The 27,154-nt window shown below is 44.1% G+C and overlaps 1 long non-coding RNA gene across 3 annotated transcripts in view; it reads right to left on the bottom strand.

The window, feature by feature from the left end:
- Nucleotides 1-27,154, bottom strand: part of LOC111093096 — a 54,104-nt gene that overhangs the window by 7,543 nt on the left and 19,407 nt on the right. The window lies entirely within an intron of this gene.

Here is a 27,154-nt window from a genome sequence, read left to right as displayed (position 1 = left end):
GCTCTAGGAGGGAGGGACTAATCCCTAGCTGATGCCAGGGCCAGCTTCCAGACCCAGCTCCCTGAGTCTTGATGAATAGGCCCTTTATCCTTGAACTGAGAAACTTAGGGGGAGGGAGCCACAGAAGGGGTCTCAGGTGACATGGAGACCCTGAACAAGCTCAGAAGATCTGGTCCCTTCCTTCCCAATAGAAATCCTAGCCGGGAAGAAGCTTGTTTTCCAATCATTTGCGTAGGATCTTCATTTGGGGTGGGGGAAGCCTCATCAATATCTCAGCCTTGCTTAGGATGTTAGCAACATCCTAATAAGCACAGGTCGCCTAGTGCTAAAAAATGGGGCTTTGGGCAGTCAATTCTTAGCTCTTCCAGCTACTGGTTGGATGCCCCAAGCAAGCCACTTCCCGTCTACCTCTCAATTTCCCCTTGTCAAATGGGATAATAACAGTAGTCAACTTCAGAGATCAAGCCGGTAGGCCCACAAACAGTACAGGGCAATGGTAAAGCGCTTAATGACTGTTTGATATTGTTATTTTTATTCAGACCTTGGGGGGAGGCAGAGACAAAAAGCATCCCAGCATCAGCTGTTTGCTCCCAGATCCAAGCCCTGGAATTCTCTAGTGCTTAGAGAGCCTTTTTTTTTTTTTTTTTTTTTCTGAAGCTAGGGCCTCATTGTCCTTTCAATATCTAATGACTGTTTCCCAGTTATCAGGAGAGAATCTGACCTCCCCTCCCCCAGAGCTGTGAAACCAAGTAGCAAAACTTGCTCAAGTCCTGAGTCATTCAGCAAAACCGGCCCAAGGTAATCGGTGGATCAAGGAAACCAGATGCAGAGTGGGGAAAACCCAGCCACAAAGTCGGGGCCTTCTCTTAGGGCAATTCCCTCTGTTGGTCCCTAGGATGAGCTTTCACCCAGGTTCCACAAATAAGACGGCACCTGATACCTGAGAGCTTCCCAGGCCCTCTGGTGCCAGAACAAGACATTGGCTGCACCTAGGTCTCCAGCCCATGGCCAGGCCTTCCCACAGAATCTTGTTTGACACAAGATCTTGGACAAACTCTCTCTGTCCCTCCACACCCCAGTCCCAGTCCTAGGGAGAGTTGACACCTTGTCCTCCCATCCTCCCCACCCACTCATTTCTCAGCCCCTGCAACTTAACCCAGCCACTCCACTCCCATGGCTGATCTCTTAATTGGCAGACTACCTCCAGGCCTTTCCTTCCTGCCCTCTGTAAACATCCAGCACTGTTGACCACTCTATTCCTCTCTGGATTTCTCTGAGGTCATAGCTGCCTGGTTCTCCTTCCCCCTCAGCAACCAGCACTGTTCAATCTGGGTTGTTGGCTGCTCTCCATTCTTTAAAGGTTGCTTCCTGGTTCTGCTCTTAGCCCTCTTTCCTCCTAGCCTGCATTCCCTTCCAGAGTTAACCTGTGTCCAAGTCGTTAACTTCCACTGCTTTGCTGGTGACTTCTCAGTATCTCCAGCTCAGATCATCCCCCTCCCCCCCCATTGTCACCTGCCTACCAGGCAGCTCTGTTTGCATGACTCCAGGCAGAGCAAAACCCATGTGCCCCAAAGTGAACTCCTTATCTCGCTCCCCCCAACCCGTTCCTCCTCCTGTGTTCCCCTGATGAATGTGCTCCCTTGATGAATGACACCACCTTTTCACCCTGTTACCCAAGCCAGCGGCCCCAACATCACACTGGCCCCCTCCCTGCCCTGCCCACAAATCACTCTACTCTTAACATCTTCTCAATCTTCCCGATTCTCTTCCATCTCTATGGTTTCTGCTTCAGTTCATGCTTTCACCATGACCTGAAGCCTAAATTTCTATGTCTTATAAATGGGATCTAGGCCTTAATTTCTCCCCCATTTGTACAGACTCATCCTGGAGTGTTTGCCCAGCTACAGTCCTTTTTCTAAGGACCCACTGTTGCCCACAGACCTTGCTGATGAGGTCCCCCCCCAAACCCCCATGTTGACCTCACTGAAGCCTACCCTGCTAACACCAGAACATTTTGAACCAGAGATGCACATCTGACCCAAGTTGAGTTGAATTCTATCTCCTTGGATTCTTGTCCAAATGTCCCCAAGGGTTACATCTGTAATAAAAAACTAGTGCAATAATCTAAAGAGACAATGGGGAATGGGCAATTGTGGCAAATGGAGAGTATGTGTCTTGTCTAAAGGTAGCAGCTGCTACTCTGCACTAGCAGATGGTTGCCATGGGAATATAAGCCCAGACTTGTCAGATATTCTGATTTTCCAGGTTTTTTTTTTATGTGAAATTTACCAATTTTTAAATTTTGGGCAATAATTCATTCTTTTAAATGCCACTGGCTAAGCATATCTTGTGCATGATATTTGGCCTACAGGGCTGCCAATTTGTAATCAGCACCAGGGAGTCAGGTTTAAGCACTGGACCCAAAGCTAGAGACAGCCACTTCCTGCCAGTGTATGGAGAAGCAGAGAAAGCCCTCTGCATATAGAGAAAAAAGCCTGTTCCTGTTGGCTTCTTGCCCCCGATATGCCACATGCCCACATTTCCTGTCCCAACATCTCCTGCCCTTCTTTCCAGACCAGGGACTATATAATATAGTAATGGGCTCTGATGTCAGACAGACTTGGGTTCAAGTGCCAGCTCTGCAACTCTTCAGCTGTGTGCCCTTGAGCAAGTCACTTCATCTCTCTGAACCTCGGTTCCTTCCTCTGTAACATGTGGTATGTGTTTAATAGGGTTGTTATTGGGATTGAAGAAGCTATTACTCAGAAAGCCCTGAGCACAGTAAAGCACCCAGTAATCAGTGAATGAATGTTAGCCAATATCATCATTATTGCTATCAGCAGCAGTAGTGTCCTGCCTCCCAGCCTAGCCCTTGTTCCCAGAATGCTTCTTTTTTAAAGATTTTTTTCTCTAAAAGATTTTATTTATTCATGAGAGACACAGAGAGAGAGGCAGAGACATAGGCAGAGGAAGAAGCAGACTCCCTTCAGGGAGCCTGATGCAGGACTTGATTCCAGGACCTTGGGATCATGCCCTGAGCCAAAGGCAGATGCTCAACCATTGAGCCACCCAAGCATCCCTTTTAAAAAAGATTTTATTTAATCATTTGACATATAGAGAAAGCACAAGTATGGGTAGGAGCAGAGGGAGAAGCAGATTCCTTGCTGAGCAGGGAGCCCTATGTGGGGCTCAATCCCAGGACCCTGAGATCATGGCCAGAACTGAAGGCAGACACAAAACTGACTGAGCCACCCAGGTGCCCCCCCACACACCCCAAATGCTTTTTTGTCTGTATAACTCTCTGGGCTTTTACCATTTGCTCTTATTACATATCACTATTTTATCTGCCTTGGTATATTGTAAACTCCTAGAGGGGAAAAACACATTTTATCTCTCTTTATATTGAGTAAGGAAGTGTATGTTTTGTACACGATAGGTGCTCAAGAGACATTTATTTGTTGGTACACTACTGGAATTTAGGCTGTGGGAAAATAAAGACCTTGTCTCTGATTCAGTTGTGTAGCCCGAGCCTAACACAATGCTGAGCACATATAATACCCTCCATTAGGGGCGCCTGGGTGGCTCAGTCCGCTAAGTCTCCAATTCTTGATTCCTGCTCAGGTCATGATCTCAGGGTCCTAGGATTGAGTCCTATGTCAGAGTCAGCACAAAGTCAGCTTAAGATTCTCTCCCTCTCTCTCCTCCCCACCGCCCCACCCCCAGTTCTTGCACTCTCTTTCTCTCTAAAGTAAATAAATAGAATCTTTTTTAAAAGCCCTCAATTACAGACGCCTGGGTGGCTCAGTGGTTAAGTATGTCTGGCTTTGACTCAGGGCATGATCCCGGAGTATGGGGATGGAGTCCCAGATAGGGCTCTCTGTGTGGAGCCTGATTTTCCCTCTGCCTGTGTCTCTGCTTCTCTCTTTCTGTGTCTTTCGTGAATAAATAAATAAAAGTTAAAAAAAAACCCTCAATTAACATATATTGAATGAAAGAATGAAAGATATCTCTTCACATTCCACCAAGATTCTTTATCCTTGGTGGTTAGTGGTACAAATCTCAATCTACTGTTTAAAACAGTAGGTTCTGGGGATGCCTGGGTGGCTCAGTGGTTGAGTATCTGCCTTCAGCTCAGGGCATGATCCTGGGGTCCTGGGACTGAATTCTACATTGGGCTCCCTGTGTGGAGCCTGCCTCTCCCTCTGCCTATGTCTCTGCCTCTCTCTGTGTGTGTGTCTCTCATGGATAAATAAAATCTTTAAAAAATAAAAATAAAATAAAACAAGAGGTGGCAGCCCCGGTGGCGCAGCGGTTTAGTGCCATCTGCAACCCAGGGCGTGATCCTGGAGACCCGGGATCAAGTCCCGCGTTGGGCTCCCTGCATGGAGCCTGCTTCTCCCTCTGCCTGTGTCTCTGCCTGTCTCTCTCTCTCTCTCTCTCAATGAATAAATAAATAAATCTTTAAAAAAATAATAAATAAATAAAACAATAGGTTCTGGAATCTGTTTGGATTTTTTTTTTAATTTATTTTACTAAGAGAGAGAGCACAAGCAGGTAGACAGCAGGCAGAGGGAGAAGCAGGCTCCCCACGGAGCAAGGAGCCCAATGCAAGGCTCCATCCCAGGACCCAAAGATCATGACCTGAGCTAAGAAGGCAGAGGCTGACAGAGCCACCCAGGTGCCCCAGGAATCTCCGTTAATAACACCCCATTTTGGGGATCTCTGGGTGGCTAAGCGGTTTGGCACCTGCCTTTGGCCCAAGGCGCGATCCTGGAGTCCCGGGATCCAGTCCCACGTCAGGCTCCCGGCATGGAGCCTGCTTCTCCCTCCTCCTGTGTCTCTGCCTCTCTGTCTCTGTCTCTATCATAAATAAATAAATAAATCTTAAAAAAGCACACCCCATTTTCCCTTTGGGGGACTATCCTTCTCCCCTTAGAAGGGCTGATGCCCCTTCAGCTCTGGGAATGGTCCTGTGACTCTGGGCTAGCCAATCAGACGCAGCTATCCCCTGACTATTGTGATTGGCTCAGGATGGGCTTATAACTCAATCAAAGCCAATCAGAGCCGGGGCTATTGGAAAGGAGAAATACGCTTTCCACACCAGAAGCTTGGTCATGAGAATATAAGGAAGGAGCTGCTAGTGATTGTACTACCACCGTGAAGAGAAAGCTTCCCTAGTAATGACACAGGAAAAGGTCTGAGGAAAGAAAAGAGATAGGTTCCTAACATTTTTTTTGAGCAAGTGGATCTAGCTGTGCCTGAAGCCAAGCCCTTGACTGTTCTGTTAGAGACAGTAAATTCCTCTGTTGTTGCTGTTGAAGGCATAGTGGACATAGACATACACCTTTATGGGAATTTGCCAAGACCACAAAGATCCCCTTTCTCTAAGAACTGCCTCCTATTCACAGACTACACTAGTCACCATGTTTGTATGGTGGAACTCTTACACAGGCCACAACTGGTTGGGCCCAGAAAAGGACACGTATGGCTGCATAATCAGATAAATTCTTTGTCCTAGGGATTTGTTTTAGGACTGAGAGAACTGCATGCTTAAACTGAGGGATGAAAAATTGGGAGCTGGGAGAAGGTCACATTCACAGAGCAGCAGAGATGATCTGCTGAAGGAGAATGAGGCTGCCACACGCATGGAAGACGAAGCTGGAGGCCATGTTTTCCCAGAGATAGAGTGGAAAGAGAGTGCAAGAGAGCAGGGCTGCTGCTTCCTCATCCCTCCTGAGACTAATTACTTCTCCTCTTGGGTTCCATGAGATTTCTCAGTGTTCATAATTCTCTCCCCTGCCACCACCTCCTCCCCCCTTTTGAACTTAAAATAGCTCTAGTGGTGTTTGTCTTGTTTTTAAAGATTTTATTTATTTGAGAGAACATGAGCAGAGGGGGGCAGAAGGAGAGGGAGAGGCTGACTCCCCGCTGAGCAGGGAGCCTGACAAGCAGCTCAATCCCAGAACCCCGGGATCATGACCTGAGCCGAAGGCAGATGCTTAACCAACTGAGCCACCCAGACGCCCCTGTTTTATTTTTACTTGTAACTAAATGGTGTTCAGACAACCATCCCAGGAACAAGTCTGCTGCTAAACATCCTGTTCACTTGGCTGACAAAAACCCTGGCTCCCTGAATTGAGACAACTTCACATCCAATTACTACCTGTAACTGTGGCCCAAACACCTGGATTCACTAAACTGGCTTCCTCTTTTGTAAATTGGGAATAATAATGCCTACCATACTGGATTGTTGTGAAGACTAAATGAGATTAAGTGGAAAGAATAGCTTAGCACATTTTGGGGTACCAAGAAGCCATGTAATTGGTGTGAGCTGAAGGCAGGAGAGAGACTGGGTACAAGCCTAGAGCCAGTTCACTGGTGGGTCCCACACCGGACTAGCAAAGGAAACTTAAAGGTGCAGTCTTTCTCCCCATCAGCACCTTTTTCATCTCATTTGTACCAATTTTTCAAAAGCATTGAGGAAGAAAGGAATATCTTTGTTTTTAAACGTGTCCATTCTGGAAATCTATTCTAATAATATAGTCAAATAAGAGAAAAAATATATGCATAAGAATGCTCACTGCAGTAGTGTTTATATTAGAGAAAAATTAGAAGTGACTTAAATATCCAATACTGTGTTTCGCTTAGATGACAGTACATACATACATACATACAATATTTTTAAATAAAAAGTAAATATGGAATAGAATGAAAAATGTTATGGATTTAATGCAAAATTTGTCTGAATTTTAAGGTAAGGGCCCAATGTGTCCAAGAAGTTTTTCCCATTGTCTTACACTCCAGCACCATGCACACTGTCTCACACACCAGCCACCCAGCAATGCGTTCATTCATCTTCTCTGCCTTTGGGGTAACTTGAGTGGAAAAATTTAAGAAGCATTTATGTAAGTACAAGTCCTGAAGCCTCTAACATTAAAGGTATTGACAAGGATAAATGTCCACAACATTTTCCAAGTAAAAAAGACAGTTTACAAAAATATTGCAACATTTGTAAATAGTAGTTATATCATGCCATGGGATTTCAGGCAATTTTTTTTCTTCTTTATATTCTTACACATTGTTTGAAATTTAAAAAATGTACGTATTATATTTATGTGAAAAAAATAAAGCTATTTTCATGGGGCAGAGGAGGTTACTTTGATTTTATTTTCTCTTATATCGTCCTCGACACACGTTCTACCAGATTTCCTCTAACATATCTTTCTTCCTCAAGAATAAAGAGGTTTACCTGGCTGCTCAGTTCTCCATGAAGCTGCTCCAGACAGAAGCCGCTTCTATAGGGAAAGAGCCTGCCTGTCTGGCAGGAGTCCTAGGCAGCTGACTACTGCCCTCTCCTGGTCAAAATGGATCAGAGCCTGATGTAGCCAACACGATGTACCCAGTGCACCCTCCAAGGTCATCCCCAGAGGTATGACTTCTGGCTACTCCTGCAGTCAGCAGCGTGCTGCACATCAGTATCAGTAGCTCAGCACCTCATCCCAAAACATACTATGACCTGGGCATAACCAGGCTTAGCCTAATGACTGCAAACCCATCTGGACAATGTTGTCCATCCACTCCAAGCCAGAGGATCCTGGGAAATGCTCTATTCCAACTGCTAGAGCAAGTGATGGAGAGCTTTCCTGTCTGCCAGAAAACACTGATGGGCTTGGGATTTGAGAAAGTAGAAGACAGGATTGCAGGAGGACAAGCTGATCATAAAATCCCTTGTCCTTGTATGGTTCCTTTCACTTTTTAATGCATTTCCTGAAATAGTATAGCATGTACAAATAAATTCATACAAGGATGTCTGCTGCAGAATTGTTAATAACGACAAAAGGCTGGAACAATCTAAATATCCCTCTGTGTGGGAACATTTGGACAAAATGGAATAGGATGCAGCTGTTTTAAAAATGAGGTGGTTAAAAAAATGAGGTGGTTCTGGGGGCACCTGCCTGGCTCAGTTGGAAGAACATGTGACTCTTGATCTAAGGATTATGCGTTTGAGCCCGACATTGGGTATAAAGATTACTTTAAAATAAATAAATAACCTTTTAAAAAATGAGGTGGATTGGGCAGCCTGGGTGGCTCAGCGGTTTGGCGCCGCCTTCAGCCCAGGGCGTGATCCTGGAGACCCGGGATTGAGTCCCACATCAGGCTCTCTGCATGGAGCCTGCTTCTCTCTCTGCCTGTGTCTCTGCCTCTGTGTGTGTGTGTGTGTGTGTGTGTGTGTGTGTGTGTCTTTCATGAATAAATAAATAAAATCTTTAAAGAAAACAAAAACAAAAAAATGAGGTGGATCTGTACATGCTGCTATAAAAAGATTTCCAAAATTCATTAAGTTAAAAAAAAAAAAAAAAAGCGAGATGCAGAGCACCTGAATGGCTCAGTTGGTTGAGCATCCAGTTCTTGATTTCAGCTCAGGTCATGATCTCAGGGTCAAGGGATCAGGCTCCACGTTCAGTGTAGAGTCTGCTGGAGATTCTTCTCCCTCCTTCTCCTTTCCCCTACCTGAGCTCTCTTGCTCTCTTGCTGTCTTGCTCTCTTTCTCTCAAATAAATAAATACAATCTTAAAAAGGAAAAGCAAGATGTATCAGAATCAATAAGTGTGAGTATATGTGTCTGAAATAAGGATATGTATAACTGCAGAAATAAGTTTTTAGGTATATAATCAGAAGGAAACAGCAGAAACTAATAATCATGACTGTCTCTGGGGAACGAAGGACTGAGGATCATGGCAATAGGAGGGAGGACTACTTCCACTATATCTTTTTGTAACATTAAATTCTTTACCAGGTACATGTATTACTTTTTCAAGATAAATTTTTAATTTAATTTTATTTATTATTTTAAAGATTTTATTTATTTATTCATAGAGACACACACACAGAGAGAGAGAGAGGCAGAGACACAGGCAGAGGGAGAAGCAGGCTCCATGCAGAGAGCCCGACATGGGACTTGATCCAGGGTCTCCAGGATCACGCCCTGGGCTGCAGGCGGCGCTAAACCACTGCGCCACCAGGTCTGCCCAATTTTTAATTTTAAAATAATATCTTTCCAAAAAAGCTTGATATAATGGCATCAGAAAGACTTGGGTTCAAAACTAGTTTCTGATATTTACCAATTGTATGACCTCGAGTAAATCACTCAGCTACTCTGAACCCCAATTTTTTCGTATCTACAATGGAATTAGTAACATCAGTCTCATGGCATTATGAGAGTTAAAGATAAGCATTTAGCCTCAGGACAATCTTGTTGCACACCTCCAGGGGCACTATTCACATTACTTTCTGCACAAAGGCTGCCCCCGGGAGATGAACATTATGATGCCCTGTTGAAGGTGGGGCCTGATATGCAGTAGATGCAGGGAGATAAACTTATATTTTCATATATAATTTCATTTTAAGTGGTCATCTCTTCAAAGAATTTTGTACCTAAAGAAACAGGAATGGATCAGCTGCCAAACTTAGCCTGAAACATAGGTCTCCAAATTCCTACTCCAAATTAAAAGCAAAACACTAGGGAAATTAGCCTAAAGGTCATGTGTGAGAAGAAAGACAGGATAAGAGTTGGAAATCAGGCACCTAGATTAGAAGGTAAGAAGTAAAACTATTTCTATTTGCAGATAACATGAACTTATACATAGAATATCCTAAGGAATACAGACGTACACCATTAGAACTAATAAATAAGTTCATCAAAGTTTCAGGATACAATATCAAATACACAAAAATCAGTTGAATTTCTATACACTAGTGTCTTTGTCCATTCAGGCTGCTAGGATAGAATACCATAGACTGGTACAGAAAAACAAAAATTGATTTCCCACAGTTCTGGAGACTAGAAGTCTGAAATCAGAGCTGGGCCATCACAGCTGGGTTCTGGTGAAAACCCTCTTCCAGGTTGCAGATGGTGATTTTCTTTAGGGTCCCTTTTATAGGGGTTCTAATAAGCCCATTCATGAGGGTAGAGCCTAATCACTCTCCCAAAGGGCCCCCCTTTCCTAATACCATCACACTGGATCTTAGGATTTCAACATGAATTTTATAGGGACATAAGCATTCAGTCCCTAATAACTAGTAATAAGCGATCTAAAAATGAAATTGAGAAAATAATTTAATTTATAATAACAAGAAGAATATACTCAGTAATAAATTTAACAAAAGAAGTACAAGACTTATATACACTGAAAACTACAAAATATTGTTGAAAGGAAAAAAAAAAAAAACAACTAGGGGCTCCTGGGTGGCTCAGGCATTTAAGCATCTAATTCCATCTCAGCTCAGGTCTTGATCTCAGGGTCATGAGTTCAAGCCTCTCATTGGGCTCCATGCTGCGTGTGGAGCCTGCATAAAAACAAAAAAATTTAAAAAATAAAAAGGCTAAGGCCCCTGGGTGGCTCAGTCAGTTAAGCATCCAACTCTTGATTTCAGCTCAGGTCATGATCTCAGGGTTGTAAGAGTCCCACATCAGCTCCACACTAGGTGTGGAGTCTGCTTGATTCTCTACCTTTCTCTCTGCCCTTCCCTATCCCTCTCCTTAAAAAAAAAAAAAAGAAAAGAAAAGCCTAAATAAAGGGGGAGGGGGTGTCTCATTTTCATGGATTGGAGTAGAACAGATGACATTGTCTCTCAAAATCTCAGCTGGCTTTTTTTGTAAAAATTGACAACCTGATCCTAAAATTTGTATGGAAATGCAAGGGACACAGAATAGCCAAACATTTTTTTTCTTAAAATTTATTTATTTTAGGGTGACTGGATGGCTCAGTCAGTTAAGCATATGCCTTTGCCTCAGGTCATGATCCCAGGCTCCTGGGATTAAGTCCTGCATCAGGCTCCCTGCTCAATGGGAAGTTTGCTTCTCCCTCTAACCTTCCTCCATGCTCGGGCTCTCTCTCTCAAATAAAGTAAAAAGTAAATCTTAAAAAAAAGATTTATTTGAAAGAGAGAGAGAGCTTACACACTAGGGGGGACAGAGGGAGAAGAGAGAGAATTTCAAGCAGACTCCATGCTGATCGCAGAGTACCATGCAGAGCCCAATCTCATAACCTTGAGACCATGACCTGAGCCAAAACCAAGAATCAGATGCCTAACCAACTGCAATATCCAGGGGCATCCCTTAGTCAAAAATTTTTTTTCAAAACATAGTATATAGCCTATTACTTAGCTAAAATAATGTGTGGTACTGGTGTAAAACTAAGCATACAGATTAATGGAATAATGAAAGTCTAGGGGATCCCTGGATGGCTCAGCGGTTTAGCGCCTGCCTTTGGCCCAGGGTGTGACCATGGAGTCCCGGGATCGAGTTCCGTGTCGGGCTCCCGGCATGGAGCCTGCCTCTCCTTCTGCCTGTGTCTCTGCCTCTCTCTCTCTCTCTGTCTATCATAAATAAATAAATCTTAAAAAAAAAAGAAATAAATGAAAGCCTAGAAAAAACCCTTATATTTATGGTCAATTAATTTTAGACAAAAGTGTGAAGACAACAACGGGATATCCATGGTAAAAGAATGAAGTTGGACCCCTTACTCACATCATACAAACAATTTAATTCAAAATGCATCATAAGCCTAAGCTAAGAGCTAAACCCAAAAACTCTTAGAAGAAAACAGGAGTAAATCCCCATGACATTGGATCAGGTAATAATTTCTTAGATGTGACACCAAAAGAAAAAGCAACAAAAGAAAAAAAAGATAAACTGGACTTTCTAAACATTAGAAACTTTAGTGTTTCAAAGGACACCATCTCTTGATGGTGATAAGATAACCTACAGGGACACCTGGCTGGCTCAGCGGTTGAGCATCTGCTTTTAGCTCAGGATGTGATCCTGTGATCCCAGGATTGAGTCCTACATCGGGCTCCCTGCATGGAGTCTGCTTCTCCCTCTGCCTCTCTCTCTCTCTCTCTGCCTCTCATGAATAAATAAATAAAATCTTTTTAAAAATTTTTTTAAATAAATAAAATCTTAAAAAAAAAGATAACTTACAGAATGGGAGAAAACATTTGCAAATCATATACCAAATAAGGGACATGTATTTAGAATACATAAAAAAGTCTTAAAACTCAACAACAAAAAGACAAATAGTTCAATGTAAAAATGGACAAAGAGGGGTGCCTGGGTGGCTCAGTTGGTTAGACTTCTGCCTTTGGCTCAGGTCATGATTCCAGGGTCCTGGTATCAAACCCGACATTGGGCTCCCTGCTCAGCAGGAAACCTGCTTCTCCCTCTCCCTCTGCCTGCTGCTTTGCTTGCTTGTGCTCTCTGTCTCTCTCATTCGCTGTCAAATAAATAAATAAAACAAAATAATAAATAAATATGTAAATAAATAAGAAGAATTGAAAGACATTTCTCCAAAGGAGATAAACAAATGTTCAGTAAGTACGTGAAAAGATGCAAAGATGCTTAAAATCAAAACTACAGCAAGATACCAATTCATATCCACCAAGATGACAAAAAAAAAAGAAAGAAAAGAAAAGACAGTGACAAGTGCTGGTGAAGATGTAGAAAAATTAGAGCCTTCATACATCCTGTACATTTTTTGTGGGAATGTAAAGCAGCGCAGCCACTTTGGAAAATTATTTGACAGTTTCTCAAAATGTTACACACAGAGTTACTGTATGCCCTAGCAATTCCACCCCTAAGTACGTACCCAAGGGAAATGAAATCACATCCACACAAAAATGTGTATATGAATGTTAATAGCACCAGCATTCACAAAAGTCAAAAAAGTGGAAACGACCCAATGTCCATCAGCTAATTAATAGATAAACAAAATGTGATATATCTATACAATAGAATATCATTGGGCAATAAAAAGGAACGAAGTACTGACACATGCTACAAAATGAATGACTCTTGAAGACATTATGCTAAATGAAAGAAGCCAATCCCCAAAGTCATGTATTTTATGATTCTATTTATATGAAATGGCCAGAATAATCAAACCCATAGAAATAGAAAGTTGATTAGTAGCTGCCAAGGGTTGGTGGGGGTTAGAGGCTGACTGCTAATAAATATGGGGTTTCTTTTGGGAGCAATGAAAATATTCTGGACTTGTTCGACTCTGTGAACATATTTAAAAAACCACTGACTTGTATACTTCAGAAGAGTGGTTTTTTGTTTTGTTTTGTTTTTTTAAGAGTGGGTTTTATAGCATGTAAATTATATATCAACAAAGATACTATTTTTTTTTAAGTTGGGGATTGTTACATGGGAAATACTCATAGCTTCCTCCTGATGTTTCCCTTCCATGGAAAAGACATCCATTAGTGCCATACTCTTGGCTTCTCTCTGCCTGCAACTCACTCCTACCCTAAAGGAGAGAAGTTATGTAATTGATCTGTGTATTTGGAATAAAGAACTAACATATGAAGCTCCTCTCTTTCTGAAGGAAGCATTCTCCCTATTTCTCTCTGCCTTAAATTTTGCAACATCAAGCATTGCCTGTGAATGGATAGTTAAGTTGGGCTAATTCTGGGGTCAACATTAGGAAGCACCTACCCACAGACAAAACTCCGACATCAGCTTTATCAATACTAAGGCTGCTATTTTGGTCTCCACATGCCTTATTGCCTCATCTTATTTCTCAAGTGGCTCAGAACCTTTTGAAGCAAGGAGGGTGCTATTCATTGACCCCAAGAACCCCAGGCTGATAGGAGCTCCATCCAATAGCTACTTGTAAATCACAGACATTGAGTTTGGACAGGTAGCATGGAGCAATGGGATGAGTCAACAGACCTCATTGGGCAGCAGCGGTTTGGCGCAGCCTGCAGCCTGGGGTGTGATCCTGGAGACCCGGGATCAAGTCCCACATCAGGCTCCCTGCATGGAGCCTGCTTCTCCCTCTGTCTGTGTCTCTGCCTCTCTCTCTGTGTCTATGAATAAATAAATAAAATCTTTAAAAAAAAACATACCTTATTTCTCCCTCTAAATTCATTCATTCATACATACATTTATTCAAAAAATATTTAAGTACCTAGCATGTGCCAGGCATTGCTAAAGGAGTTGGAGAGTTAGCAATGGAAAAAAAAAAAAGTGATCAAAACCCTGCTATAATGGAGCATATATTTTAGTGGCAAGACTGACAGTAAACCAGGATATACATTATTTTAGATGATGGTAAATCCTTTTTTTTTTTTAATTTAAAAAAATTTTTAAAGATTTTTATTCATTGACCCATGAGATACACAGAGAGAGGGAGAGAGAGGCAGAGACACAGGCAGAGGGAGAAGCAGGCTCCATGCAGGGAGCCACAAAGCCGGGATTCGATCCTCGGACTCCAGGATCACACCCTAGGTCGAAGGCAGGTGCCAAACCGCTGGGCCACCCAGGGATCCCCACCCCCTTTTTTAAGATTTATTTATTTATTTAAGATAGACACAGAGCAAGAGAGAGAGAGAGAGGCAGAGACACAGGCAGAGGGAGAAGCAGGCTCCATGCCGGGAGCCTGACGTGGGACTCGATCCCGCGACTCCAGGATCGCGCCCTGGGCCAAAGGCAGGCGCCAAACTGCTGAGCCACCCAGGGATCCCCAGATGATGGTAAATCCTAAAGAGAAAGAAAAAAAAAAAAAAAAAAAAAAACCATAGAGAAGGAGAATAGGAAATATCAATGTAGGATGTGAAATTTTGGAATAGACTATCCAGGAAAGGCCCCAGCAAGCAGATAGCATTGGAGTAAAGACCTGATACAGGTCTGGAAGCAAGTCTTGGTATTTGGGGCAAGAAGTTCCCAGGCACGGACGCCTGGGTGGCTCAGTGGTTTAGTGCCTGCCTTTGGCCCAGGGCATGATCCTGGGGTCCCAGGATCAAGTCCGACATCAGGCTCCCTGCGTGGGGCCTGCTCCTCCCTCTCCCTATGTCTCTGCCTCTCTCTCTCTCTCTCTGTGTCTCTCATGAATAAATAAAATCTTTAAAAAAAAAAAAAAAAAGGAAGTTCCCAGGCAGGGTGATCAGCACATGCAAAGGCTGTGAAGTAGAAGTGTGTGGTCTAAGGAAAAGCAAGTGCAGGGCACCTGAGTGGCTGAGCGTCTTCCATTGGCTCAGGCCATGATCCAGGGTCCTGGGATCGAGTCCCACATTGGGCTCCCTGCAGGGAGCCTGCTTCTCCCTCTGCCTATGCCTCTGCCTCTTTCTGTGTCTCTCATGAATAAATAAATAAAACCTTAAAAAGAAAAAGAAGAGAAAATCAAGTGTAGCAGATTGATGGTGGGGAGGGGAGACTGGACAAGGTTAGAAGTCTTGGGAAACCGCCTTGTAGCTCAGTGTAAGGACTTTGGCTTTTACTCATCAATTTCCCCACTGAAACATTTTGAGCAGAGGGCTGACATCTGAATCTACTGAGAAAAGATTAAAGAGGACAAAGGCAGAAGCAGGGAAACCCATGACAGATGATGATGGGTTGGACCAGAAAGGGAACAATAGAGACAGTGAGAAGTAGTCAATTCTGCACATATTTTGAAGAAAGAGCTGACCAAACGTGTTGATGGGTTACAGCTAGTGTGTATGAAAAATAAGTCAAAGATAACTCAAAGTTTTTGTCCTGAGTAACTGAAAGATAGAGTTGTAATGACCTGAGCAGATAGAGGGGGGTGGACATCAGGAAGTCAGTCTTGGACATGTTCATTCTCAGATGCCCATTGGACATTCAAGTGCATGTGTCTGGTAGGCAGTTGGACAGGTAAGTCTGGAGTTCAGGAAAGAGGTTCCTCCTACTTATTAGCTTACCATTCAGCTGTTTGTTAGCCTCATGACCTTAGACAAGTCCCCTAACTCCCAGAGCCACACTCGACTCTTGTGTCAAATAGAGATAAAAATGGCAGCTGTGACACAAGTTTGTTATGAGGGCTGAATTTGATGGTTAGTAAAGTAACTGGTTCACGGGACATTCTGAATCAATGGTCACTATTATTAAGTTCAATTAAACATGCAGTAGTTGAATGAAAGATACATCCCCTACCCTCAATCCCAATGGAGAAAATTTGGCCAACCCTCTCAACAAACAAACTTGCAGGTAACAAGAGTTCTGTGGGGGGATCATCAGGTCCTAGCACCTGGTTGGACAAAGAGAATAAAGGAAGAGCCAAAGATAATGGACAACAAGCTTCAGGAAAGAAGAAATCCAGGGAACTGGAGAGTAAACCAGAATGTCTATCTGGTCCTCACAACAGCTAGCCAGGAAATGCTGAACTCACCAGGCCTCTACCTCTCACCTCCCCAATAGGGTAAACCCCAATCACCCAGGGAAATGTTCAAAGCTGCTCAGGGGGAAAACACCGATACAGTGACACTCATCACATCACATTCCCATGTCTGTTCTCCCTGCTGCTCTCTTCTGATTAGGTCCTGTCCCCCTGTCAGGACTTCTCTGGTATCTTGATGGCCCTGAGTCTGGTTCTTCTCAGCTTCTGGGCAACAGGGTATTAGCTCAGAGACCCTGCACAACATCAAAGAACCAAAAATGGCAAACACTAAGGAGACACTTGAACCAACACGAAAAGAAAAGGCAGAGAGCATAAGGAGAGAGAAGGTACCTCTGAGTTCCCACCAGCCCAGGGGCTGTGCTAGGTGCCTTCAGGACTGAGCTGTGGCAAGAATTAAATATGAGACCATATAAAGCATTGTCAAATAGAGATAAGCTCAGGGCTTGGCACACAGTAAGGGCACAATACATGTTGGCTGCATTATTTTTACTACGTCTCTTTGAATCCTCACAACAATCCTGGCAAGCTGGGCTCCAAATTGAGAGGTAGATTGTCTATTGGTGCATGCTCTTGTGTCAGACAAATCTGGGTTCAAAGTCCAGTTCCATCTAGACTTGTGACCCTGGGAAAGCTACTTTACTTTTCTGAATCTTGGTTTGCTTATCTGTAACATGGGAAAGATAATGGTACCTGTCAAACAAAGATTCATCTAAAAACCTGAGTCCAGGACCTCATATCAGGAACTTCTCAATAATCATTAGCTATTCTTAGTGCTCTTGGAAGAGAGGACACCAAAGTTCCAGAGGTTGGGTCACTTATCCGAATTTACACAGCCAAGTAGAATAGACTCTTGTAGTTTTACCTTACTTGGCATCCATGCCTACTTTTTTGGTTAGAGTATCTTTACTTTCTTTTGGAAACAACCCTCCTCCACACTCAAGCCGTGTGATTTGGGTGTGGTTGACACCTCTATTTCAAGCTCCAGGGTTGGGTATGTGACCCAGGTCTGGCCAGTTCCTTATTCCACCCGTCTGGTCACAGAGATTGGTTTGAGAGTGGACTTGTAACCCATACTGAGTCAATGAGAATGCTGGAACTTCATTGAATCCATTGGGAAAGAGATGAACCTGATTTTGGACTTAACATAGGGAAGAGATAAGCTTGGAACTGCTGGTGGGAGCTGCTAGGTGGAGAACACGCCTGCAGGCAAAGCAAATCTAAAGGAAAGAGTGTTGAAGGATGAGATGAGGCTGAAGCTGAACACTTTGAGCTCTTGCCTAAATGCTTGAACACATATATCTAAAGTCTATACCTTAAGTTTCAGGCACAGGAGGCAATAATTCTCATTCTTTCTCTTTCCCTAAAGTCAACCAAAAGAATCCTTATTTGACAAATGTATTCTTCAGGGTCCCAACTGAATACAGATGGCTTGGTCAAGTTAGAGTCATTTGAAGAGGGTTTATTTATAACAGTATAGGTGGCTTAGGAGAACCACAAGAGATAGCACAGTGACCAGGGGCTAGTGACGACTGAGGGGCTATCACCACCCCTAGGCCCGAAGGGACAGGGGAGAGTTAGTCACCTGAACCAGAAGAGGGAGCTTTCGTAAAGGGACCTCCGTAAGAAGAGCAGGGACTGTCAATCACACTACCAGCCTGTGGAGGGAGCAAGGGGAATATACCATGCATGACACCTCTCTCTCTCTCTCTCTCTCTCTCTCTCTCTCTGTCTCCATCCAGACTCCCCACTGGCTGAGCCCTCCCAGAAGCCAGAAGGTAAAGGAGATCCTGCCAATGCATCAAAACAAGTCAGACCCAGAAGAGAATGAAGTGTGGCTCCGGAAGAGCAGACAGGAGATAGGGGGCCAAACAGGAAAGCTACACAGCCTGATCTGGCTGTCCCTCCCACAGTCCCACGATGACCTCTTGGAAGCTCAGATGAGTGCTAAAACTCTCATAGTTTGCTTTGGTCTTTCCCATACAGTGCTCTCCCTGCTTGCATAGAGAGGACCCCAAATGATGCTGCAGAGGAGATAGGCACTCTGAGCACCTGGGAAGAAGCCACTGACTAGCCCTATTACTTGGGAGGGAGAAAAAAAAGCCTCTGGCCCAGCTGCCCACATGGCCAGGAAGTCCTGAGCTGACCCTTAAGCCCTTACCCTGCCAGTTCCCTTACCCCCACAGAAATCTGTCTGCTGGTCGGTTTGGCCCCAATCTCAGGCAGCACCAGACAGCAGCTCTGTGACTTCCTTTTCTCTCCATAGGAGACGTCTGTTCCCTTCTGCAGCCAAGCCTGAGAAGCTTCTGGGATTCCCCACTACTGGCAGGGGCCCAACAGTGCCCTGAGGACAGGGCTGAGCTGCATCCAAGTATCTCACTTTGGTCACACAGAAACCTGTTCCCTCTTCTTCCTTCCCAAAACACTCACCCTAATCTTCTACGCCAAAATACATTCCTCCCTACCTCTCAAATCCAGTTAAAACCTTCAAACCTCCTCGGAAAACTTTTTTCATTAATTTGCCTAACTCTGCACTCTTCTGCTATTATGGTGATGATGATCAGAAGTGCTTCTGCCTGTACTATAACTAATAATAACAATTCATATTTACTGAGTGTGTTCTCTGTACCCATGACTGAGCTATCCAGGAACCATCTCAAATCATCCTCACAACCACCTTATACAGTAGATACAGTAGGTGCCATCAATAGAGAATATGTTGTGATTGGCACCCCTTGGATTACACCATGAGGCAACCTGAGGAACAATTACTTTATCCATTTCTATAGAAGAGACAACTGAGGTTCAGAGAGGATAAATCACTACTTTAAATTCACACAAATAAGCAAAAGGTGGAGAGGAGAACTAAACCCAGGTATGGCCAACTGCAAAGCCCATGCTCCTAATACTGAACTGTTTTACTGTGTTTCAGAGGTAGGTGGTGGCTGGAGGAGTTCCTGAATCTTCTCCAAAACATGGATGTACATGGGCTGGCATAATGGTCAGTGAACCTCACTTCTTATGTACAGCAAATCCATACCATGTACATTATAAACAATGCAATCTCCCAAGATTTTTTTTAAAAGATTTTATTTATTCATGAGAGACACAGAGAGAGACCAGAGACACAGGCAGAGGTTGAAGCAGGCTCCCCACAGGGAGCCCGATGCAGGACTTGATCCCAGGACCCCAACTACTGAGCCACCTGGTGCCCCAATCTCCTAAGATTTTACAGCAAACACCACCATCATCTCTTTATGGTTAGCCCACTTGGCTACTACTCTGACTCCCAAGTCCCAGTGAAATGTCAAACACTTGAAATAATTTCATTAATAATGTCAGTGTGAGATTAAGAACTCATTACAGGCTAGAGCCCCTGGGTGGCTCAGTCGGTTAAGCATCTGCCTTCAGCTTAGGTCATGATCTCAGGGTCCTGGGATTGAGTCCCATGTGGAGCTTCCTGCTCAGCAGGGAGTCTGCTTCTCTCTTTCTCTCCTTCTGCCTCCTTACCCCTATTTGTGCTCGTTCACATGCACACTCTCTCTCTCTCTCTGCCTCTCTCTTTCAAATAAACAAAATTAAAAAAAAAAAAAGAACACATTACAGGCGAAATACAGAATACAAAGGAACCCACTAGAGGTTACTGGTCAGACACTCAGGTATTAGCCTGCTGCATTTCCTGCCACCAGTAAAGGCATCTTGAGTCACTTGGAAACCCGGCCTTGCTTTCACTTCCTTTGTGAAATGTCCCTGTGGTATTTCCCTCTCTACCCCGTGTAAAGAAGTGTTTTTACATTAATCAATTTATTTAATTCTCACAGCAACAGTATAAAATAAGTACTGTTCTTGTTTTCATTTTATATGTAAGGAAAGTGATGCACAGAGAGGTTAAGCTAGTAAGTAGAAGTGCTGGGATTTGAACACTCGAGTCAGCCTCCTGAACTTGTACTTTTAGTAACTGCTACTCTTTAGTTTAACATAAAGCTGAATGAAGATAATTAGAAAATCCATCAAATATGCAAAAAGAGCTGTGTTTTTTGGTTTTTGTTTTTTTTAGAATCTATGAGTTCCAGTAACAGAGAGGGGATCTCCTACCAGAATGTGTGGCTGGTTGGATTAACCAAGGAAGAAAATCTGGAGAACAGTGAGCTAAAGAACAGCCATCACAGCCTTTAGTGGGACAGGCAGATGAATGTAAAGAAGAATCAGAAGAATCAGAACTTAAAGAAGATCCATGGCTGAGGGCAGCCCTGGTGGTGCAGTGGTTTAGCACCGCCTGCAGCTGGGGGTGTGATCCTGGAAACCGGGGATGGAGTCCCACATCAGGGTCCCTGCATGGAGCCTGCTTCTCCCTCTGCCTGTGTCTCTGCCTCTCTCTCTGAATAAATAAATAAATCTTAAAAAAAAAAAGAAAAAAAGATCCATGGCTGAGAATGTGTGACAAACCCTCAGACTAGCAAGGGTATAAGGGTATACCTGAGGATGGTGGGCTGGATGGAGCATCAACTGGGAGGGGAAGTCAGAGGAAGGATCTAGCAAAGAGAAGAAGAGGAGCTCTTCCATGTTTCCTTCCTTGAATCCCTCTTGCTGAATTCCTGTTAAGCACCAGGCACTCCCGCCTTCAGGAAGTTTGTGGTCTAGTAAGGGAGTATATTAGTCAGCACGTTTTTTGGTTGCAAGTGACGGAAACCAATTCAAATCAGCTTACACAAAGGGGAATCTATGGGCTCACTTACTTGAAAAGTCAACGAGCCGGGTGTGATTCAGGCTGATTGACCAGGGGCTCAAGCATGTCAGTAGGATTCAGTCTCTTCCCACACGACCTTGATCTCCTCTGGGTTTCCTCCATTCTTGGGTAGGCTTTCTCTTTGTGGCAACATGGTGGCTGCCACTGGCTCCACACTCTCCTCTTAGCTCATCGGTAACCCCCTCAGGAAAAGGATGTTTCTTTGTTTCTTTCCCAGTTGTTCCAGTAAGAATCCTAAGGTCGACTCACATCAAATACCTTGATTCCATGGTAAGACCCAGTTATGGGGCTGAAGGATGGAGCACACAGACTAGCCAGGCCGGGGTGATATGCACACCCCTTTGTGCAGCCCCACCTGGACCACACAGACTGGTTCTGGATGGGATGGTTCATGGGCCACTGGAGTGCTAAGAAACAGGGAGGTACTGCTGAGTGAGCAAAACAACAGCTGTCTGATCCAGAGATTCGGGCAACGATACTGGTAATTACAACACAGAGTGGTAAATGACAGAAAGGGAAGGAACTGGCGCTGGAGGGGCACATAGGAAACACCTCTCTCAGAGGAAGTGGCATGCAAGCTGAGACTCCAGAGGAGGTCTCAGGGCAGGAGGGGCATGGGCTGGAAAAAGGAAATAGGTCATACAAATTTCTTGAGCTTTATAAGATTGTGGCCTGAACCTTAACAGGGACAGTGAGAATGAATATGATGGACTGGATCATGAGTGGGCCTGAGCAGAAAGGAAGAAGAATAGATTTGGGGCTAAAGAGGAGATTTCAGTTTGGGATGTTGATCTTGAGGGGCAGGTGTGTCACCCTGTTAGAGATATCCAAGAGCCAGCTAGAAAGGTGAGTGTTGAGTTTAGGAGCAAGATCTCTGGAGGCAGCACAAACATGTGACCCGCACAAGGATGGTCGTTGACCCCTGTGTGAGACACCTCTGGGTGAGAGGATCAAGCTTGAACAGAGTCTTGGGAAAGGACATCCAACTGGCTAATAAAGATGAAAAGGCCATAGGCAAATGAAGTAAGCGTATGAAATTAATATCATACAATATCACACAAACACAATAAAATAGTGAGATGTCACTACACATCGACCAGAATGGCTGAAATGAAAAGGATTGACAATGTCAAGTACTAGCAGGGCTGTACAACAAATGGAACTCCCATACACCACTAACAGGAGAGTAAAAGACAAACCACTTTGGAAAACTGGCAGTGTTCACCAAAATGAAACACATGTATCCTCTAAGACCTAGAAATTCTACTCCCATATGCTATATAGCCAAGAGTTAAGTGATTAGTTCCACCACAATGTGTAAAAAATATTTGTAACAGCATTTTTCAGAAGAGCCAAAAGCTGGAAATAAACCAAGTGTCCATTGATAGACATTCATTCAATATAATAGCATACCACACATACGAAAATATTTAAGTACCAATATGGATGAATCCTACAGGTATAACGTTGACTTTTTAAAAAGCCAGACTTAAAAGAATATATACTGTGTGAGTCCAGTTATAAAAAGTGCAAAAACAGGTATCACTGTTTTTGGTGGTTGATGGTGCTACAGGTCAAAAATAGTAGGAGGGGTTATACCTGGAAGGGAGCCAAGGAAGCCTGCTCTGGTGCTGGAAATGCCTTAGTATCTTGATTTGGGTGGTAGTTATAAAGACATACACAGTATAAAAATTCACCCAGCTGTTCATTTAAGATTTGTGCACTATATCTATTGTGTAACTTAAGGAAGAGGAGGGAAGCTTCTCCCCTCCCCGAAAAGACACAAGAACCAAAGACAGCACTGATCCAGGGACTATGGATATTTTAGTTTTATGTTATTACATTTTGAGAGGCCCAGCTTGATGGTGAAGTTTCCCGGGGCCAGAAGTCTTGTTTTGATTTTTCTCTCTCCTGTTCCAAAGTGTACTGGGGTTCAGATCACAGCAGGTCCACAGCAGCCATGACCCAGTGTCTGCTCAGAGCAGCACACTCCAGCCCTCGACTGTCAATTCATTGCTCTTTTCCAGCACATCTGCCTTGTGCCAGACCCTGTGCTGAGAGCTGGGACTATGAAGGCAAATAAAACATTATCTCTGCATTTCAAAGCTGCCAAAGCTGCTCAAACCAAGAGGTGGGTGCTGTGGGAGAAAGGAGGGGTTCCTGCAGCAGCCAACTCATCCATCAGCACATGTAAAATAATAATAGTAACAAACAACCACCATTTATGAACTGCCAGGTGCTTTATGTGTGTAACAGATTTTTTTCCCTCTTAATTGCTATTTAAAACCACAACTGCCTGAAGCTACTTTTGTCTGTGAGGGGAATGGCATAATTTTTCTCTGGGTAGATGGCTCTTTGTTTAGGAAAATACTTAGTAAGTTGCTTTGGCATGAAGAATGAAGGTCCCCAGGGCTAGGGCCAGACAAAGGGAGCTGACTTACTTTGCAAATTAGAGCAGGGAAAGGTGGCAGTATTGGGGGGTGGCTGAAAACAGGAGGGGGCTAACAGGTAAGAGGAATAGTTCAGGAGATCCGTGGGGTTTTCTGTTTGCCCGGACTCTGCTCCTTAGGGAACCACCCCCTTGCCTCCCTAATCTCACTCATTCTCCAGGTTTTACTTTTCAAACATCACTTCCTCATACCACACACAGCCTTCAAAAAGAACCAGGCAAAGCTCTCTCTACTGACATGGAAAAAAGCACTGGATATATTGTGAAATGAAAAAAGTCACCAGCAGAGTAAGTACATAATACAATTCCATGTTTTAAAAGGAGTGCCATAGATAAGTATTTACACTTGGCTACATGTGGGAAATTCCTTAAAAAGTCTGTAACACTATACTGACAGTTGTTACCACTACGGAGGGTGCTTGGGGATCATCAGAAGCTTCTATTTTCAGTTTTCACCTTTTCACCCTTTTTACCTTTAAAGGCCTTTTTTTTTTTTTTTTTTAAGTAGGCTCCATGCCCAATGTAGGGCTTAAACTCACAACCCTAAGAGTCACATGCTCTACCGACTGAGCCAGCCGAGCGCCTCCTTACCTTTAAAACATTTTATCATAAGATTATATCCCTCTTTCAAAAGTCTCTTCCTCCAAGCAGTCTTCTCTGACTTCTACTGTAGAACAGGTCTTCACAGCTCTGTTGTGACATTCAGCACCTTTCTACTTACCTGTTCACTCCCTCTCCCGACCTCCCCCTCCCATACCCGCCAGGTTCTTCTCTGCCCCAAGATGACTGGCACCAGAAACTCCTGGCAGGGTAACTATAGCTGCTAACCAAATGAATGAATGCTTCCAAAGAGTTTTCTCCTGCCTGGCTTGGAATCATCCAGAGGGAGGAGGGGGCAGTTCAGCCACACCTGTGTGTGCTCCCCAGTCCTGGCTCACTGTGTTCCAGCTCATTCCCAGCCTAGGGCTGGGTGAGTTGCCCTCTCTCTTGTTCTGGAGGAAAGTGTAGAAGCAGCTCCAGCCCTCTTCACTGCCTCAGCCCTGAGGGATTCCGGGGTGCCTGAGACTATGACAGCATGTGACAGGTGTGACTAGGTAGGGGACCCAATTACTGGAACAGGCCAGAACACCCTGGCTGACCTTGGTGACAGCAGGGACGGCTTCCCTTCCATGTTCCTTTTCTTTCCAGCAGTAGGGGGAGGGGGGAGGGGACGAAAGCTTAATTGTTTTCACCTTGAGAAAAATCTGCTGCTGACTATATACAGAGAGAATCACTCAGTTATACAGCAGGGAGCCTGAAATTAGATCAGATCAGGAAGGCTGACATCTTCCCAGAGGCCCTCTGACTAATGACCAAGGGGAAGAGAGGCACTTGGCCTAATACCCCTTCTTTGCTCTACCTACCAACCAGTGTTGGCGGAGCTCCTGCAGAACCCCACAGGCAAATCTCTGTGCCCCCTCCCCACCCAGGCTTCTGTCACTAAGACCAAGCCTTCAGCAGGGCTTGCCCAGGCCACAGGTAACGTTGCTGAGAGAGAATTAGAGCTCTGTCTCACAGGTCCCTGACTGCCAGGCGGATGCCTCTATCGACCCAGCCAGTCTCTTCCCGCCGAGTTCAGACAGCAAAAGTGATGCTGGCCACTGGAAATGCGGGGGAGAGGCACCGGCCAGCCCCAAGTACCTGATTCCACCCGAACACTTCTAACAATTAAGGCAGCGGTGAACTCTCATGCTTTCTCCATCCCTGATGGAAAGCAAGTTCAAAAGCCACATACTGTCCTCAGCCCCTGGGGTGAGAAAAGAATGTGATAAAGAGAAGGTATTATAACTCAATAAAGCTGCCTTGAATAATACCAAGGCTAGACAGGGAGTTGGCCACGAGAAGCTCAGCATTCCAGCCACTGAAAATCACCCAGGAAGTATGCTACTGGCTTTATGCAATTAATGACTTCTAAAGCTTTGGAGCACTAGCTGGTCACCTATTGAGTCCCAAGAAGAAATTTCCTTTAAGAAATTCTTGAAAGACTGGGGATCCCTGGGTGGCTCAGCGGTTTAGCGCCTGCCTTCAGCCCAGGGCATGACCCTGGAGTCCCGGGATCGAGTCCCATGTCAGGCTCCCTGCATGGAACCTGCTTCTCCCTCTGCCTGTGTCTCTACCTCTCTCTGTGTGTGTCTCTCATGAATAAATAAATAAAATCTAAAAAAAAAAAAGAAAAGAAAAGAAAAGAAATTCTTGAAAGGCAATAAAAGCCCATAGCTTCATTCATAGCCTACTTCAACTACTTTCTAGCTGTGTGACTTTGGTCATGTCACTTAACCTCTCTGAGCTTCATTCTCCCCACCTGTAAAATAGAGGTAATTATACCTACTTCAAAGGGTGTCATAAAGGGGCACCTGGGTGGCTCAGTGGTTGAACGTCTCTGCATTTGGCTCAGGGAGTGATCCTGGGGTCCTGGGATTGAGTCCTACATCAGGCTCCCCTGATGTAGGGGAGTTCTGTGGGGTTTTCTGTTTGCCTGGACTCTGCTCCTTAGGGAACCACCCCCTTGCCTCCCTAATCTCACTCATTCTCCAGGTTTTACTTTTCAAACATCACTTCCTCATACCACACACAGCCTTCAAAAGAACCAGGCAAAGCTCTCTCTACTGACATGGGGGGAAAAAAGCACTGGATATATTGTGAAATGAAAAAAGTCACCAGCAGAGTAAGTACATAATACAATCCCATGTTTTAAAAGGAGTGCCATAGATAAGTATTTACACTTGGCTACATATGGGAAATTCCTTAAAAAGTCTTCTTTTTTTTTTTTTCTTAAAAAGTCTTCAAAGAAGACATTGACAATACTGGCTTTGTCAACAGGATAGAGTCAAGGCATCACCTGAGCCTGAGCACATAGAAGGTGCTCAGGAAACATAAGCTACATTGGTAAAGACTCATCACCCTCTTTCCAGCACCCTTCATTCACCTTGTTGGGTAGTTTTTACTAAGAGATGAAAGCCTGCTCGAAATGATTTACTTTGGATAGCATATTGATTTTATCAAAGCCAGTGGTCTCTTTCCTGTTGTGATTCTTCTTGTCATCTCTGTACTACTTGAACCTGGTGGTCACTTCTGACTTTATAACTTTTTTGAGACCTCCTCTCTCTCTCCCTAACGAATTTTCTTGACTCTTTGATCCCCTGGTATTTCTTTTTCTCTCCCCCCACCTTCCTTCCCAGGCTCTTCATCTCCCTGGGGCTATTCCTCTGTCCTTTGCTCTCCACATCCCACCTGCTCTCTCCTAGAGAGAAGCCACAACACAGCCACCAAAAGCAAGTTCAGTCTGTTCTTGCTTCTGATCTCAAAGCTATCATTATTCTCCTGGCCACCCACACATCAAATTCTAGATTCTGGTCTATTTCCTTTCCTCTCTTTCTGAATCCAATCAATTGCCAAGCATCTCTATTTTTTTCTTCAAAAACGTTTCTCACATCATCTCCTTCTTTCCCATCTTTCCTCTTGTCCCTCTAGACCAATATCAACCCAAGTCTGATCCAGGTTTAATGGCTAATTCCAATCCCATCCTGAACATTGCAGCCTATGTAAAAAGATCACTTTTTAAGCATGCCAGATGTGCTCCTTCCATCCCCTCCCATCTCCTTCAAAATCCGATTAAGGCTTATTCCCTGGTAGATTTGAGAGCATTCAAGTCCTCCATATCTGATTTTCTAGATTTGACTTTCTATTAGCCCCAATCCAGACTGTCCATCCCATGCATGCCTC

This window comes from Canis lupus, chromosome 2, assembly GCF_011100685.1.
Source record: "Canis lupus familiaris isolate Mischka breed German Shepherd chromosome 2, alternate assembly UU_Cfam_GSD_1.0, whole genome shotgun sequence".
In the NCBI taxonomy this organism is placed as follows: domain Eukaryota; kingdom Metazoa; phylum Chordata; class Mammalia; order Carnivora; family Canidae; genus Canis; species Canis lupus.
Note: the sequence above shows the minus strand (reverse complement) of the source record. Positions and strands in the feature narration are given on the sequence as shown.